Source organism: Palaemon carinicauda, chromosome 22 (assembly GCF_036898095.1).
Source record: "Palaemon carinicauda isolate YSFRI2023 chromosome 22, ASM3689809v2, whole genome shotgun sequence".
NCBI lineage: Eukaryota > Metazoa > Arthropoda > Malacostraca > Decapoda > Palaemonidae > Palaemon > Palaemon carinicauda.
The window spans coordinates 96,776,718-96,794,217 of NC_090746.1; the positions used below are offsets into that span (position 1 = coordinate 96,776,718).

Genomic DNA, 17,500 nt, shown 5'->3' on the forward strand with positions numbered 1-17,500 from the left:
GTTATTACTTTATAGCGTTGAAGGGCTAAGATTTGGTGGGATGATTATACTTTTTCAATGACGTTTCAGGGTGTATTTTAGGACAGACAGTTGCACACGAAATTTTCATAATTTCGCATTATCATATTCAGGGAGTAAATCCTTGACGCACTCAAAAGTATGACATTATCCACTCCAACATTTCCTGAGATATTTTGATACCTGAAGGAGTAGATGTAAAATACTAAGAGAACGTTTTATAATTTTTAATACATCTAATAAATAAATCTTATCACGTTTTTTTCTATTCTACCTTAAATTTGATGATGGGTAACACTGTGCTTAGTCTGTTAAACAAAGTATTAAAATATTCTCAGATTAGATTTCAAAAAGTTAATGTCATTCACACATCTCTCCCATATCATTATTACATGCTAAGCTATAACTCTAGTTAGAAAAGCAAGATGCTATAAGCCCAAGGGCTCCAACAGAAAAAAATAGCCCAGTGATGAGAGGAAACAGAGAAATAAATAAACTACAAGAGAAGTAATTAACACTTAAAATACGATATTCTAAGAACAGTAACAACATTATATTAGATCTTTCATATATAAACTATAAAAAAAGAAAACAAGAGGAAGAGAAATGAGATAGAACAGCGTGCAGCATACTTTAAGCTATTGCAGGATTTTATCACACATTTTTTCTAACTCTCAGTTTTTTATTTTGTATTTATTCAGATTCTCAATATATTACCTGACAATATCAATTATTTCATCCAATATTTATTTCCCTTTCCTCTTTTCTTTCAATAAAGTTATCAAACTCATGAGTGGTGTGAGTCTTTGTATAAAGGTTAGCTTAATCATATTTATAAATATTCTTATCTTAATCATATTTATGAAGGTTCTTTTCTTAATCATATTTATAAGGCAATATTCCTACCTTTTGTGAATAATCTCGTCGAAACTGTTCCCAGTTTTTAGCGTGACAATTACCATGAGGGTGACCCACTCTGTTGATGTTTTTCTGCAAATGGTCAAGAACAAATTAAAGTAAGCATCCAATGTCATTTATACGATTGAAAGCACACTTTATCTCTAAGGGATCGTATTAATGTGTTATACCAACAGCTGTATATATTTATATATATATATATATATATATATATATATATATATATATATATATATATATATATATATATATATATATATATATATATATATATATATATATATATATAGAAGTGAGAAAAGATACAGACAAAGAAGAAGAATATATATATATATATATATATATATATATATATATATATATATATATATATACATATACACATATATATATATATATATATATATATATATATATATGCGTGTGTGTGTTTATGCGTATGTATATATATATATATATATATACATATATATATATATATATATATATATATATATATATATATATATACGCTTGATATGATTTGCCTCATACATATAGTAGTAGAGAAACTTACAATATTCTAAGCCTTACTTAATTGAAAGAATGAAATCCTAAGAGACCTAAAGGACTTTCATAGCGCAATATTACGTCATTTATAGAATTATTCTTAATTTCATAGAAATTCAGTTGTGTTAACTCTATTATTTGTACAATATGTGTGCTATATCGGGGAAAACCAAACATAACTAATAGTTTATTATATATTTTTTTCTTTTTCAAATAACCATTCAAAGTGAAATATTGCTAAGCCAGCATTAAATAATAAGCTCACTCAACAACGCCAGAATTGACCATTGGCCAAAATATGGAGAGATTGAAAAGGAAAAGTTTCATACCATCTTAATTCCAACCGAAGTGAGAAAACCTGGGGCCGTCGAGAACCCTTCTTCTTCCGGAATGGGCGTGACCGTGGGCGTATGCACCACCACACGCACGCCCATGTCGGGAGAGAGAAGAGAGACGTAGTTCTCTGTGTCTAGGTTTAAAGTTAAACGTAGTCCATTCTGAATGTGGAATATATTTGGAGAAAAATGATTAGTATTATAGTTGCTCATGTGACTCTTATACTTTGTCATATGAATTTATATAAAAAAAAAAAAAAACAATGAAATGGCCAGTATTTTTAGGGGGATGTTTTGGAATAAGGAAGTCATGAAGTCACAATAATATTCTTTCATCTGTCAGGATGCTGAGTGTACTATGAAAGTGAATAAATGAATAAATAAAATTTTTACCTGGTAACCAGATCTAGATGTTCGCAGCAAAGATCTCTTCACGAACGTTCCATTTACTTCGTCGAACAAATTTGGCGAGTTAAAAGTATAGCAGTTTCCATATGTGTCACTTTGCCACTGATAAAAGTCTCTAGTCAAGGGGAAATAATATCTAAAATAATTTCTTCCCATGGCAGTTACGAATATTTCCCATTTTGCTTGATATTTTCTATATATACTAAATTTTAAGATCTACTTTAGACAAATTTATAATTTGAATATATAACAAAAATAAAATGGTAATAAGGTCAACTCAAACATTCCTCTGCCTTAATTCAAGTAGTATTTTGTATTGATAAATATATCATCTGACATTATTAGTAGTCTCTAAAGTATCACCATCTTCAAAGCTCTTTTACAGAAGATTCCATAGGTTGATTAACACATTATTTGTTCGAGATTCAAATCTTCAGACGAGAAGAATGAATCATGTGCACAATAATGAATTAATCTTTGTTCTATATATCATTACATAATACTTTTATCACAGCATTATATTATTGTCAAAGGCCAATATATCATATATATATATATATATATATATATATATATATATATATATATATATATATATATATACTGTGTATATATACACATGTATATATATATGTATATATATATATATATATATATATATATATATATATATATATATATATATATATACTGTATATATATATATATATATATATATATATATATATATATACTGTGTGTATATATATATATATATATATATATATATATATTTCATTATCAATATATCGAACACATTTAGACCACCTTCATATGTTTATGGTAAAATATGGCTTTTGTGGATAAATAACATTAATTTTTTCTAACATTTATACGAAATCAGTATCAGTCGTTGACACTACTACTATGCATTTATGTTATGTACACCTTCCTATTTATATGTGTATTTGCATGTGTGAAGTGAGGCATTTGTTGACCGAATGCCCCAATTATAATAGCTTAGGAAATAGATATCTGTTTGAGGCTCGATGTAAGGATGGCAGGTTCATCCTTGCCAAGATTCTTGGACATGATGTGTCCTACTATGCGAGCGGCATTTTTAGATTTATTTCAGAAGCAGGCCTTCTGAAAGCTTTTTTATTTTTATAATGACATCTTAACTTTTATGGTTTTGATTGAATATTTTTCTTTTTATTTCTCATATATAATATATGATATCGGGGTCAATGACCTTAGATGTCAGGATACCAGAAAACTTTAAATCAAATCAAATCAAATCGATCAAATACCACCTTCTGCTACATTTTTATCATTGAAAAATCATTCTAACTTCTTCCATAACCTGACTTATCTTACTTGAAAGAGCAAGTCCTGTGATCATAGCTGCAACTAGTAATGAATTCTTGAGGTTTGACGCCCATGTTGCGTATGTCTCGAACATTGGGGGTGAAAACTCTCCTCACGTCGCTCAGGTCATCTTGATGGCTATTCTGCAGGAGAGCGCTGAAGTTGAACCGGTCCAAGTTTTCTAAACCTGTGTGTTGGAGAAATAGAGCTGAATCTTGAGAGGCTTTAATACCGTGTGTTAGGTTAAATAAGCTGCTTTTCAGTTAATGATGTATTCATGTTTTTATGTTGAACAGGCTGACATAAGTCTTTTTCATCGTTTATATATGACATATCTGTTTTGACGCTGTTACTATTTTTAGAATGATTTATTGTTCATTTGTTCTCATCATTTATTTATTTCCTTATTTCTTTTTCCTCACTGGGCTGTTTTTCCCTGTTTGAGCCCTTGGGCTTATAGCATCTTGCTTTTCCAACTAGGGTTGTAGCTTGGCTAGTAATAATGATAATAATAACACGGTGTTGTTTTTATATTTTTTTTTCTAAAAGAAAATAATAGAATTTGAACGGCATTGATGCCCTCCAAAAGATATCTTCCGTCCTTCAGTGGTAAAAAAAAATAAAAACCTTAATTGTAATCGGAAAATCTCCATAAAAATCTACTGTTCGCAGCCGTATTTCAATAAAATATAGGCGACCGCAATTTTACCAAACTTTGTTATTATCTTTTACGAATTATTGATAGTAATATCACTCCTTTACGTCTATATATCCATTTTTAAAACGGTAAAAATCCTGGAATAAATGGTGCCAGGCATTTACCATAGTTGAATCAGTAGAACTTCAAAAGTTCAAAGATGGAGCAAATGTTTTTATGTTGGCCAGGCTGACATGAGTCTTTTTATTGTTTATATATGACATATCTGTTTTTGACGTTGTTAATAGTTTATATAGGACATATCTGTTTTGACGCTGCTACTGTTTTTAGAATGATATATTGTTAATTTATTCTCATCATTTATTTATTTCCTTTTTTCCTTTCCTCACTGGGCTATTTTTCCCTGTTGGAGCCCTAGTGCTTATAGCATCTTGCTTTTCCAACTAGGGTTGTAGTCTGGCTAGTAATAATAATGATGATAATAATAATGCAAATTTTAACAGTGTTGGTGAATTAAATGTCCTACACTGTTTAATAGGACATGTCATAACTTCCCAGAAAGCATCAACTAAATAATGCCGACATTTTATCCTCTCGCTGTAACTAAACTTGAGGACGTCATCATTTTCAAATGGCAAGAAATGGGAAGAATGTGAAGAATGGGAAGAAAGGACATGCCAATCGTTGTAACTGAGGGTCAGGTCACTCGCTTAGGATTTGTAGGACTCTCTTGCTTGAGGGTACACTCGGGCATACTATTCTATCTTATTTCTCTTCCTTTTGTTTAGTTGAAGTTTTTATAGTTTATATAGGAAATGTTTATTTTAATGTTGTTGCTGTTCTTAAAATATTTTATTTTTCCTTATTTCCTTTCCTCACTGTGCTATTTTCCCTTTTGGGGCCCCTGGGCTTATTGCATCCTGCTTTTCCAACTAGTGTTGTAACTTAGCAAGTAATAATAATAATAATAATAATAATAATAATAATAATAATGATAATAATGAGATGATACTCAACTGGAAATCAGTAAGCGTTGCCAAGTGAAATCAGTTATATCGACTTCCAGGTTCTATCTATAATAAAACTTTGGAAGATGAACTGAATTTCTGATATCACCCACATTTTGACCTAATACTGTTGATGAGCCTGTTGTTCTTCAGGTAACTCAGTATTGGTATATAACATCATACTCGGCAATAAGCGAGCCTATTATCTCACATATTTTCGACAGAATCTAATGGCAGAAAAGTGATTATGTGAACAAAGAAATACACAGTTGCAAATGGATAATTAACCCCATAAGCGAATTGGTTTGAGGTGGCTAAATCAACTGACATAAAATTCATAGTTGATATAAATCTATCTGCCCAAACCTGTAAACCACCTGTGTGCAGAAAAAAAAAGAGATGCTGGTTTATAGATATTAATTCAACTTCAATAATTACAATGTGAACTTTTGAACGAAATGGAAAAATAAAAATCACTAACCGTTAGTTTCAACACAATCATCAGTTTTATCCTTACGGCACCATTTTCTGTATGTCCCATCGCCTGATACACGAATGTAATCTCTGTATGACATAACTTCTTCATTTTTGTCGGCAGTAGACTTGGGACTTTCTTGGTTGGTGGTATCTGAAAATAATATTACATTTATCAGAATAAAACCTGAATGGGATTTGCCTTTGGACCTGCACTGAGTGGGACTGGTCTTTGGACCTGCACTGAGGGGGATTGGTCTTTGGACCTGCAGTGAGGGGGATTGGTCTTTGGACCTGCAGTGAGTGGGATTGGTCTTTGGACGTGCAAGTAGGATTGGTCTTTGAACCTGCACTGAGGGGGGTTGGTCTTTGGACCTGCACTGAGGGAATTGGTCTTATGGACCTGCAGTGAGGGGTATTGGTCTTTGGACCTGCATTGAGGGGGATTGGTCTTTGGACCTGCAGTGAGGGGGATTGGTCTTTGGACCTGCACTGAGGGGGATTGGTCTTTGGACCTGCAGTGAGGGGGATTGGTCTTTGGACCTACACAGAGGGGAATTGGTCTTTTGGACCTGCATTGAGGGGGATTGGTCTTTGGACCTGCAGTGAGGGGGATTGGTCTTTGGACCTGCAGTGAGTGGGATTGGTCTTTGGACGTGCAAGTAGGATTGGTCTTTGAACCTGCACTGAGGGGGGTTGGTCTTTGGACCTGCACTGAGGGAATTGGTCTTATGGACCTGCAGTGAGGGGTATTGGTCTTTGGACCTGCATTGAGGGGGATTGGTCTTTGGACCTGCAGTGAGGGGGATTGGTCTTTGGACCTGCACTGAGGGGGATTGGTCTTTGGACCTGCAGTGAGGGGGATTGGTCTTTGGACCTGCAGTGAGGGGAATTGGTCTTTGGACCTGCATTGAGGGGGATTGGTCTTTGGACCTGCAGTGAGGGGGATTGGTCTTTGGACCTGCACTGAGGGGGATTGGTCTTTGGACCTGCAGTGAGGGGGATTGGTCTTTGGACCTGCACTGAGGGGGATTGGTCTTTGGACCTGCACTGAGGAGAATTGGTCTTTTGGTCCTGCAGTGAGGGGGACTGGTCTTTGGACCTGCACTGAGGGAGATTGGTCTTTGGACCTGCACTGAGTGGGATTGGTCTTTGGACTTGCACTGAGGGGGAATGGTCTTTGGACCTGCAGTGAGGGGAATTGGTCTTTGGACCTGCAGTGAGGGGGATTGGACTTTGGACTTGCACTGAGGGGGATTGGTCTTTGGACCTGCAGTGAGGGGGATTGGTTTTTGACCTGCAGTGATGGGGATTGATCTTTGGACCTGTAGTGAGGGGGATTGGTCTTTGGACCTGCAGTGAGGGGGATTGGTCTTTGGATCTGCACTGAGTGGGATTGGGCTTAAGACTTGCAATGAGTGGGATTGGTCTTCGGGCCTACTCTGTGTGGGATTGGTCATTGGACCTGCACTGAGTGGGACTAGCATGTGTGTATGTGTGAGTGTTTGCATATCGGTGTTTGAGCTCGATTGTGTGCGTTTCCTTGTTTGGTCAAATGTTGTATTCCAAGTATGGTGAGTCTTTGCGTAGGTGAAATAATCCTAAAGTGAATAAAACTGTATGAAAAAAGAACAAACACTATGAGTTACTAAAAGTTCTTTAATCACATTTTATTAAGTTAAATGAGCTGTTTCGAAAATATACTTAGAAGTACTTACACGTGTGATAAGTTTGAATACTTAACAATAATCTTGCAAATGAAAACAATATATTGATTTTGATATTTGAATTTAATATGAAAAGTACTTTTTTGACATATATATATATTGAAATTTCTGATATAGCGTTGTTGAGAAAAGCCAAATTTGTTTATTCTGAATATGTTATTTAATGATATGCTAAACGTTGTTGTTGGTGAAATAATTTGGAAATTAATAGATTGAAAGGAAATATATTGACAGCCATATTTATTTTTATCACATACCTGCCACTTCTCTCTTTCGCCTTTTGTCTGTAAATGATAATTGTGGAATCAGTGAATAATGCATATACAACGATCATCATTAAATGATTAATACGTTTACATTACTAGAAACTGCAATTAGTATGATTAAACTCAGTCTTTCAAATGTAAGAAATAAATCAACCACACCAAGTAAAATAGAAAATTTCATCATTTAAAAAGAATAACTCAAAAGAACTTAATGTACAGAAGAGGCAAGATCCACTGCGGTAAATATATGGTGGGAAACATTTTACGATCATAGACTTTCGTTAAAGGCAATCCGGAATAGTGTCTAAGATGAAGGCATTTCAATATGTTTAAATGACTACCTGTGAACGCTACCAGATACACTTGCCCAAGAAATGCTATGATAAAACTATATATCTAAGCAAAGCATTGGTGCAATGTTCAGTAGATTGGAATTTTATACTGCAGGAGAAGGTATCATAGAGGACCTATGCTTGAAAAAAATATCGTGTTGATTATTCTAGCAACTACAAATTAGCTTTAGTTACCAAGAATGGTGAATACGTTATCAAAAGATAAAATGCATAATGCAAAGATGTGAATATTGTAAAATGTTATTACTGATTTATAATAAATTTCTTTTATGCTAATGCATGCTGCTTACTTGACATTATTGGTGATGATGGAGTAAGTGGGGGCGTAGTTTTTATCACTGTACCCATTGTATTTGGATCTTCAGTCACCTCGGGTGGAAGAGAGTTATTTAGGGATGTAGCAGCTGTAGCAGTTGTAGAAGCTGAAGAAGTATATGATAAGGTTTTATTTGTAGCTCCCTGGGTTGATGATGTTTCACTCTCTATAGTTGTAACATATGGATTCTCATTTATGGGAAATGAGGTTGAAATATCAGGGGATATGCCTGTTACTGCTGAAGCTTCAGTCGATGTGTCAACTGATATAGTTTCAATAAGGAGGGATGTTGTACTCACAGGGGTTGATGTATTTTGATATGTGGTAATTGCAGTTGCAGTTGAATTACCAGGGGATGCACTGGTTTCAGCTGAAACTTGGTTTGTTGTGTTAACTGAATTATAATATGAATTCTCGCTAGTGGTTTCAAAAGCATTCGATGTTCCAGTCACTTTAGTTGTCATAGTTGAATCTTCTGATAGTACAGATATAGGTAAATTGTCTGGGGATGTGTCTGTTGTCATATCTGAAACTTCAGCCGATGCATTAACTGAATTTTCACTGGGTATCTCTGTATTTCCAGTTGATGAACCCTCTGAATATGTAAATGGAGCTGAAGTGGACAATTGACCAGAGGAAGAACCAGCAATGGTTGAAACCAATGAAGAAGCTGATGGCGTAGTTGCTGTAGAAGTCTGTAGATCCGTGGTATCATTATAAAATTCCACCTGTAAGGTAGTTTGATCCTCAGTTGCAGCTATGGTTGAAGACAATGAAGAAGTTGAGGGCATGCGGGTTAGAGTTGTTTGTGATTCACTAGTTAACATCACTGGTAGCCTAGTACTGGCTGAACTTTCTGATGAAGTTGGCATAGTGGACACTGAGTCAGTTACAAAGTCAGTTGCAGCATTTGTATTACCGTTAGTTGTTTTTGTAGATGGCCATTCACTCGATGTTTCCATTGTGCCTGAACTACCAGTTACTGTAAAGTGATCAATACTCGGGTCTCTGGTTGCTATTGGAATCGTGGAAAAAGTTTCTTCTGTTGCTGTAAAGGTGGTAACAGAAATTTCACTGGTCAAGATATCAGTATCCGTTGTAGGAGAGGTAACTGAAGGAGTTGTATCTGATGTTTCTTGAAATTCTGCTTGTGCTGACGTGGTTGATATGACCAAGGATGTGAGCGCGGATGATAAAAGAATAAAAAAGAAGAAAGGAATATATTGAGTGCACGGAAATCTTAATTTCTCTATCAAAATTTTAGATAAATATAAACAACTATAAATATAAATAGATATATGTATATATATATATATATATATATATATATATATATATATATATATATATATATATATATATATAAATATGTATATATATATATATATATATATATATATATATGAGATGTAAAATTTCTCTAGATCTAAGAGGTCAAAGAAAAAACTATCTTAAGAAGGAATATTAACACTCCTGCAACAGGAGAAAATCTGATGAGTTTAGTTTATACAAAAAAAAAGATTGTAAATGTTGGTAAAATACAAGAGCGATGAAATAGAATTTGCAGAATTAACCAAAACAAAAGACCTGAATAATCACTCCCCAATAAGTTTATGCTCAGTAATATATAAGATATTTAAAAAGATCATATTAGGTCGAATAGAAAGACAACTAGACTTTGATCAACCAAGAGAGCAGGTGACCATCTACTAATTATGACAAACTAATAGGTATAGCATTTATAGACTATGAGAAAGCTTTTGATTTTGTCAAAATTTCAGTAGTAAGGAAAGCTCTACAAATACAAGAAATAGATGACTCGCGTTAGAACACTTGAAGATATCTATACAGGAAGTACAGCAATCCTAAAACCACATAAAGATAGGACATTCTGATTGAAAAAGGAGTTAAACAGGAAGATCCCATCTCTCCTAAACTATTCCCAGCATGCTTAAAAGAATTTTATTAAGAATTTAGATTGGAAAAATGTTGGATATAACTTTAATGGGGAATATCTTAATAACTTCGAATTTACAGATGACATAGTTGTGTTTAGTGAATCATGGAAGGAATTGCAAAAGGTGATAGAATATTTGAATAGAGAAAGCAGAAATTCAGGACTGAAAATGAATATGAGTAAAACTAAGATAATGTTCATTAAAATGCAGAGATAGAAGTACTTACTTGGATAAGAACTTGTGGACGTAGCAGTTGTCCTTTCATCTGGAGTTCTGCAAATGATAATAATAATAATAATAATAATAATAATAATAATAATAATAATAATAATAATAATAATAATAATAATGATAATAATAATAATATTAATAATAATTATAATAATAATTCCCGTGTTATTTTGAGTGGAATGGAAACACTACCCAAAATTGATTTTCTATTGTAAATTATAGTCGTATTATTGATAAGCTCATACTCACATTGTCACTGAGAATTACAGCCATGTTGAGTCAAACTTCTTCCAAACTTAAGATTTTTTGGGCTTTTGTAATAGTCAACTCATCATATACCACACTTAAACAGCCCTTTTCTAATCGAAATTAAATTAGTGTAACAGGTATTTTTCATTAGAGGAAATACCTCTTTTTTCTAAGCAAAACTAGTTATGTTTTACTAAGAAATTATAGAACATATAAGGATATTAAACCTGTATTATAGCCTGAGAAAGAGGAACTCTCACTCAACCCATATAGATACTAATGAGGAAAGCAAAGATTGGGTAGGATGTAAACAAGACGGGTGGTATCATAAGAAATCCGTTTTTCAAGATTACATTAAAAGTAATGATGATATTAACAAACGTTGGAACTCCATCCTAATTGATTTGATACAGAGTATTTAATCTTTGATAATCTTAGATAAATGAAAAAAAAAATCAATAATTTTGTGAAAGGAAACTGAGCTTGCACATCAAGGAATTGGTGCATTAGAATATTTACGAGAATACCAAACACCAGTTGATATATCAAATTCCTTGGAAAGTTGAATGGATAATTTATTGGCTTATGAAATTACTGACCGTTTTGAATTTCGCTAAAGAATTTATAAACTCAAGAGAGAGTCTAAGATACTTGTTTATGAATAAAAGAGTGCAGATAGTATGTGTAATAGTAAAAGAAGCAAATGATTCCGTATACTTTGCAACCTAAAGAGATATGTGGAGAATACCACTTACTGGAAAGAGTCAGGAGCTGATAAGTTGTAGTCTCGCCAATACTGATCAGATGAAAAAGGAACGTAATCTTTATCAGTTACCCACGGAGCTTGATCTTCATAACCGGTGCAGTCACCTAAGAAGCAAAAAAAGAATGTTGTTAGGTAAAAATATATTGTCTGACACTGATACATAATGGTATGATTAATAACCGTACTCCTACTAGCGCTTGTAGACAAAAATCTTACTTCGGAGATTCTTCAATTATATCAAGCTATTTGACAAGAATATCCAAAAATATAAGGATTTCCGAAATTTAGAAAACCATAGCTTTCGAAATTCATGTATATTCTGCGTCTCACAAGGAACTGGCTATCCTATGATGAATCTAGCCAATGAGTCCTCTTGAGGCCCTTTGCGTCAATAGGCGTAGGAGAAGATGATAATGATAGATATATGTATACGTATATATATATATATATATATATATATATATATATATATACAGTATATATATATATAGATATATATATATATATATATATATATATATATATATATATATATATATATATATATATATATATATATATATATACATATATATATATATATATATATATATATATATATATATATATATATATATATATATATATATATATATATATATATATATATATATATATATATATATATATTTCACTTGCACCTGGGATTTGAATTTTTTAAATAAGCCACAAATTCAGTTTGAAATAAAATTCGCTCTGCCAAAGGATCCCAAGCTCATGGGAAAATTCCTTCGAGGATAAATTTATCTGACTGAACAAGGGTTCGAGCTCGAGTAGATGCAGAAAAAAAGTGTACGCATTTAGACTTCGCCCATCCGATTGTAAATGACGATTATAAGAGTTCATTCCCACTCTGTTGAATTTAGTCCTGTCAAATTCAGGATTTGTACTTAAAATCTAAGCAACCTATCTCCACCATTATTATCATTATTATTATCATTATTACTATCCAAGCTACAACCCTAGTTGGAAAAGCAAGATGCTATAAACCCAGGGGCTCCAACAGGGAAAAATAGCCCAGTGAGGAAAGGAAATAAGGAAATAAATAAATGAAGAGAACACATTAACAATAAATCATTCTAAAAAAAGTAACAACGTCAAAACAGACATGTCATATACAAACTATTAACAACATCAAAAACAAATATGTCATAAATAAACTATAAAAAGACTCATGTCCGCCTGGTCAACAAAAAAAGCATTTGCTCCAACTTTGAACTTTAGAAGTTCTACTGATTACAACTGATTATTAAGTGTTTAACAACTATCCGTTTTATGATTGTCATTAACGGTCTTGATTTTCATTTTTTTTTTTTTCATATAAGCCAAAAATATTTTTTTTTTCTGCCATGGGATCCCAGACCAATAAGGAAATTCCATTACTGATAAATTGCCATGCCTGGCCTACGATTCAAACCTAGCACTGAAAGAAATGGCAAACCGAATTCGATATTAAAGGGTATTTATGACTTTTTTCAAAAAATAGAAATCTATATTATGTAGCGCAGTTATTTATATAAAGAATAATTTAATTGAAAAATATTTTCCATATTTCTTAAACGACATTTTACCACTCACATATCAAACAAAAAGAAACATCTTTAAATAAGAAAAAAAAAAAAAGATCTCACTAAAAATCACTGAATCGGACCTTCTTCTGTATACTCTTCCTCGTCGGCCAAAGATGCAAAATTCGTGCCTTCCAGGGTGCTCAACTTGATAATGTTGAAGTTGCAGACTGTTACTGAGGGGAAAATGATGTATCTCTTTTCCACGACCTGCCAGAGAAACAAATTTATCTAGATCCTTGAAAACTGACATCCTGTGAAAACAAATATTTGTGGGATTTTTGCTTTTTCATGACCAGAAAGTTACACGTGAATTATTTTTTCAGGAAACAATGTGTTTTTTCCCAATGGTTAGCAATAACTATTACAAATCAAAATTGGATTTTCTCCTTATCTTTATTCATAATCTGATGGCATTTTTCCGTCCTCTGTCTAGAATAATATCATTTGGAGTTGACTTCTATCTATCAATTCTAGAAAACACCTAGACGAAATCCGTTTTTGTCAGAAATTCCTGCCTTTTCAAGGGTACCTAAAATATCTTCTAGAAACCTATTCTGCAAAGTTAAACTTAAATGGTAAGGACAGTTGGCATTGTCAAAGATTTCAACAATTTTAATTTCAACATCGATTAACTAGTAACGTCAACCAATGTGACGGAAAAATATTCGCAGACATATTGAAACAATATGATCCAATAAACTGGAGCAAATCTGCGGAAAACATCAGCAAAATAATAGAAGAAATTCCAAAGAAAATCCAAGTGTTAAAGAGACTTATAAAGAAAGTCTACATCAATCAACACATTCCATCAAAGAACAATAAGAAGTCCAATATGGTGAATATGCTGATTGATGCAATGGGAAAAAGAATGCCAAAATGGTGTAATACATGTAAGATATGGTATTCCATTAATAATCCTCAACAATTGATTAGAAAATGTGATGCCTGTCATGTCCCAACACACCCCACATGTGCTGAAATACAGCAAAAAATAAAAAATAAAGACACAAAGGTATTCTGCTCAACATGCTTAGTCTGGATAGAAAATATAATTAAGTCGAGACTAAATCTGCAAATAGTTGAAGATAAAGAAGAGGAAGAAGAAGAAACAGAAGAAGAAGAAGAAGAAAAAGAAGAAGAAGAAGAAGAAAAAGAAGAAGAAGAGAACAATGAACAGGATATGTGTAAGGATGCAGAAGAAATCATTGATATAACCTATGATGCCATCCAACAACATACTTATGAAGAAATAAATTACCAGATGGAAACAAATAATAGACCCAAGAGACTCTACCCGGACCTACATAATTTTAGGGAAGAGCAAGGACAAGAAAAAATAGAAAAGAAGGATATAGTCTGCAATATGCTGAAAAGAGGGAATTGCAGATTTGGCGAAAGATGCTACTACAAGCATCCAAAGATATGCCATAATTATGAAATATATGGTAAATGTGCGTATTTAGACGGATATGGAGACGAATGCAGAGATCTCCATCCAAAAATATGCAGAAACCTAAAAGAAGGAAAAGGATGCATTTACAACAAAAAATGTCGATATATGCATCCTGCAACCATGAATGAAAGTAAGAAAACTCAGCAAACTGAAAAGAAAAATGAAAGCAAAAAAGAAACAAAAAAAGAAACAAAAAAGCAGGCCGTGTATATACCGCGCTTTGAACCAAGAGCCCCAAGATATGAGGCCTTTCAACCCAAACCTGCACATTTAGAGCCCAACTACAAAGAATGCATCTATAATGCCAGGGGTTGGTGCAGATATGGGGACAGTTGCAGGTATACACACACAAATAAATATGAAGGCGAAAGAGCAAATATAATAGAAAAGTTGGATTTTTTAATGGCAGAATTCCGGGAAATGAAGAAAAGAACATCATATCAGAACAGGAAGGAAGCATGGGAGAATCCATATCATTACCAATATTAAATAATGGGGATGAAACACAAACCATAATCGTAATGAATGCACAGGGTTTAGTCACGAGTAACTCTAAAAGGAAAATAGAGTTCTTAGAAGAACTAACCCAAATTGAAAAAATAGATATATTAAATATAAGTGAAACATGGTATTCCCAAGAAACTGGCAGTGATGACCAGATAAAGGGTTTCCAAACTTATAGATCAGACAGAAAAAATAGGAATCAAGGGGGAACCACAATATATGGAAGAGACATAAATCAAGGAAAAGTATGTGAAAAATACAGCAACACAGAATGTGAATTGATTGCGGTAGAATTTGAATTTGAAAAACTAATGAATATTGTAGTTTACAGACCCCCAAACACTAAGGAGTTTGACATAATAATAGAAAAAATAGATGATATATGTAGAAACCATAAAGACTGGAATATACTCCTATCCGGAGATTTTAACTTTCCTTTCGTGGATTGGAAAGAACGGATAGAAGAAAGTGGTTGTATGTATACATATAAAAAAGATAGTAATAGTAGCGCAGAAGATAAGAGGCAATTTGAAAAGCTTCAAGATATGCTATCAGAACATAATATGCAACAAATAAACCACATTCCAACAAGAAAGGAAAATGTCCTAGACCTAGTATTTGTGAATGAGGTGAATTATGTTAAAGAAATAATAGTGTATAACACGGGAATTTCAGACCACAATGTCATAGAATTGATAGTTCATTCCAAAGCAAGTGATCACAGAATTAATAAAAGCACAAAACTTTGGGAAGGATATGGAAAATATAACTTTTACAGTAAGAATATAAAATGGTCAGAAATAAATGAAGAACTGAATAAAGAATGGAAAAATGTATTTATAAGTGATAATATACAGGTAAATACGGATATACTGTACAAAATACTGGAGAAAATTGTTGAAAAATATGTACCGAAAAAAAAAAAACAATAAACAAAAGACGTGCATACCAAGAGACAGAAGGATCTTATTTCAGAAAATTAAAAAGTGGAAGAAAAATCTTGCAAAAGAAAAAAATGTGTGGAGAATGAGGGAAATAAAATGTAAGATAGAAAATGCAGAACAAAAGATTATACAGTCGAAAGAAAATGAAAAAAGGGACTTAGAAGAAAGGACACTTCAAAATATAAAAAGAAACCCCAAAGTACTTTACTCCTATGCAAAAAAGATGAATAAAAGGAGAATAGAAATAGGCCCTCTAAGAATTGAAGGACGGCTAACGAATGAAAAAAAGGAAATATGCAACATATTAGCAGAAAAATATAAGAGTGAGTTCACGCCAAGAATTGCGAATGAGAATAATGAAACAGAAATGAGAGAAGTAAATGTTGAATATCTAACGGATATAGATATTAATGAAGCAGATATTGTCACGGCTATAAACGAAATTAAAAATGGATCGGCAGCCGGACCAGATGGAGTTCCAGCGATTTTGTTAAAAAAAACTGCAAACACTATCGCGAAGCCGCTTGCAATACTGCTAAGACAGAGTGTAGATATGAGCGAGATATATGTTAAACCTAAATTAGCTTATATAACCCCTATCTTCAAAAGTGGATCAAGACTAGAGGCAAGCAATTATAGACCTGTTAGTCTAACATCACATATTATGAAAGTGTATGAGAGGGTAATAAAAAAGAAAATAATGAACCATTTGGTCAAAAATAATTTGTTTAATATGGGTCAACACGGTTTCGTACCTGGAAAAAGTACACAGACCCAACTGATAGCACACTATGAAAACATATACAATAATATGATAAATGAAAAAGACACAGATGTGATCTATCTAGATTTTGCAAAAGCCTTTGACAAGGTAGACCATAACATATTGGAGAAAAAAATGAGAAAGCATAATATTGTGGGAAAGATAGGAAAATGGGTAAAAGAATTCCTGCAAAACAGAAAACAGATAGTGGTTGCAAATGACGAGAAATCAGATGAAGCCCAGGTAATATCTGGTGTGCCCCAAGGTACGGTATTAGCTGCACTGCTATTTGTTATTATGATCTCAGACATAGACTGTGATGTTGAAAACTCCGTAGTGAGAAGTTTCGCCGATGACACAAGAATAAGTAGAGAAATTACTTGTGATGAAGATAGGAACTCACTACAAAGAGATCTAAACAAAATATATGAATGGGCGGAGATAAATAGGATGGTATTTAACTCCGATAAATTCGAATCAATAAATTATGGAAACAGAGAAGGAATGGTGTATGCATTCAAGGGACCTAATAATGAGACAATCACAAACAAGGAAGCAATTAAAGACCTTGGTGTAATTTTAAATAGGAATATGTTATGCAACGACCAAATAGCAACACTGTTGGCTAAATGTAAAGCAAAAATGG

General features: G+C 33.0%; 1 protein-coding gene and 1 long non-coding RNA gene across 2 annotated transcripts in view; one reads left to right on the forward strand and one right to left on the reverse strand.

Moving 5' to 3' along the window:
- LOC137616188 (uncharacterized) overlaps positions 1–990 on the reverse strand; it is a 3,132-nt gene extending 2,142 nt beyond the window's left edge. The window contains exon 1 of the long non-coding RNA XR_011039324.1: positions 925–990. This is a non-coding gene — a long non-coding RNA (uncharacterized lncRNA). The remainder of the gene's footprint in view (positions 1–924) is intronic.
- Positions 1–17,500, forward strand: part of LOC137615974 (uncharacterized) — a 709,175-nt gene that overhangs the window by 446,361 nt on the left and 245,314 nt on the right. The gene's annotated exons all lie outside the window — the stretch shown is intronic.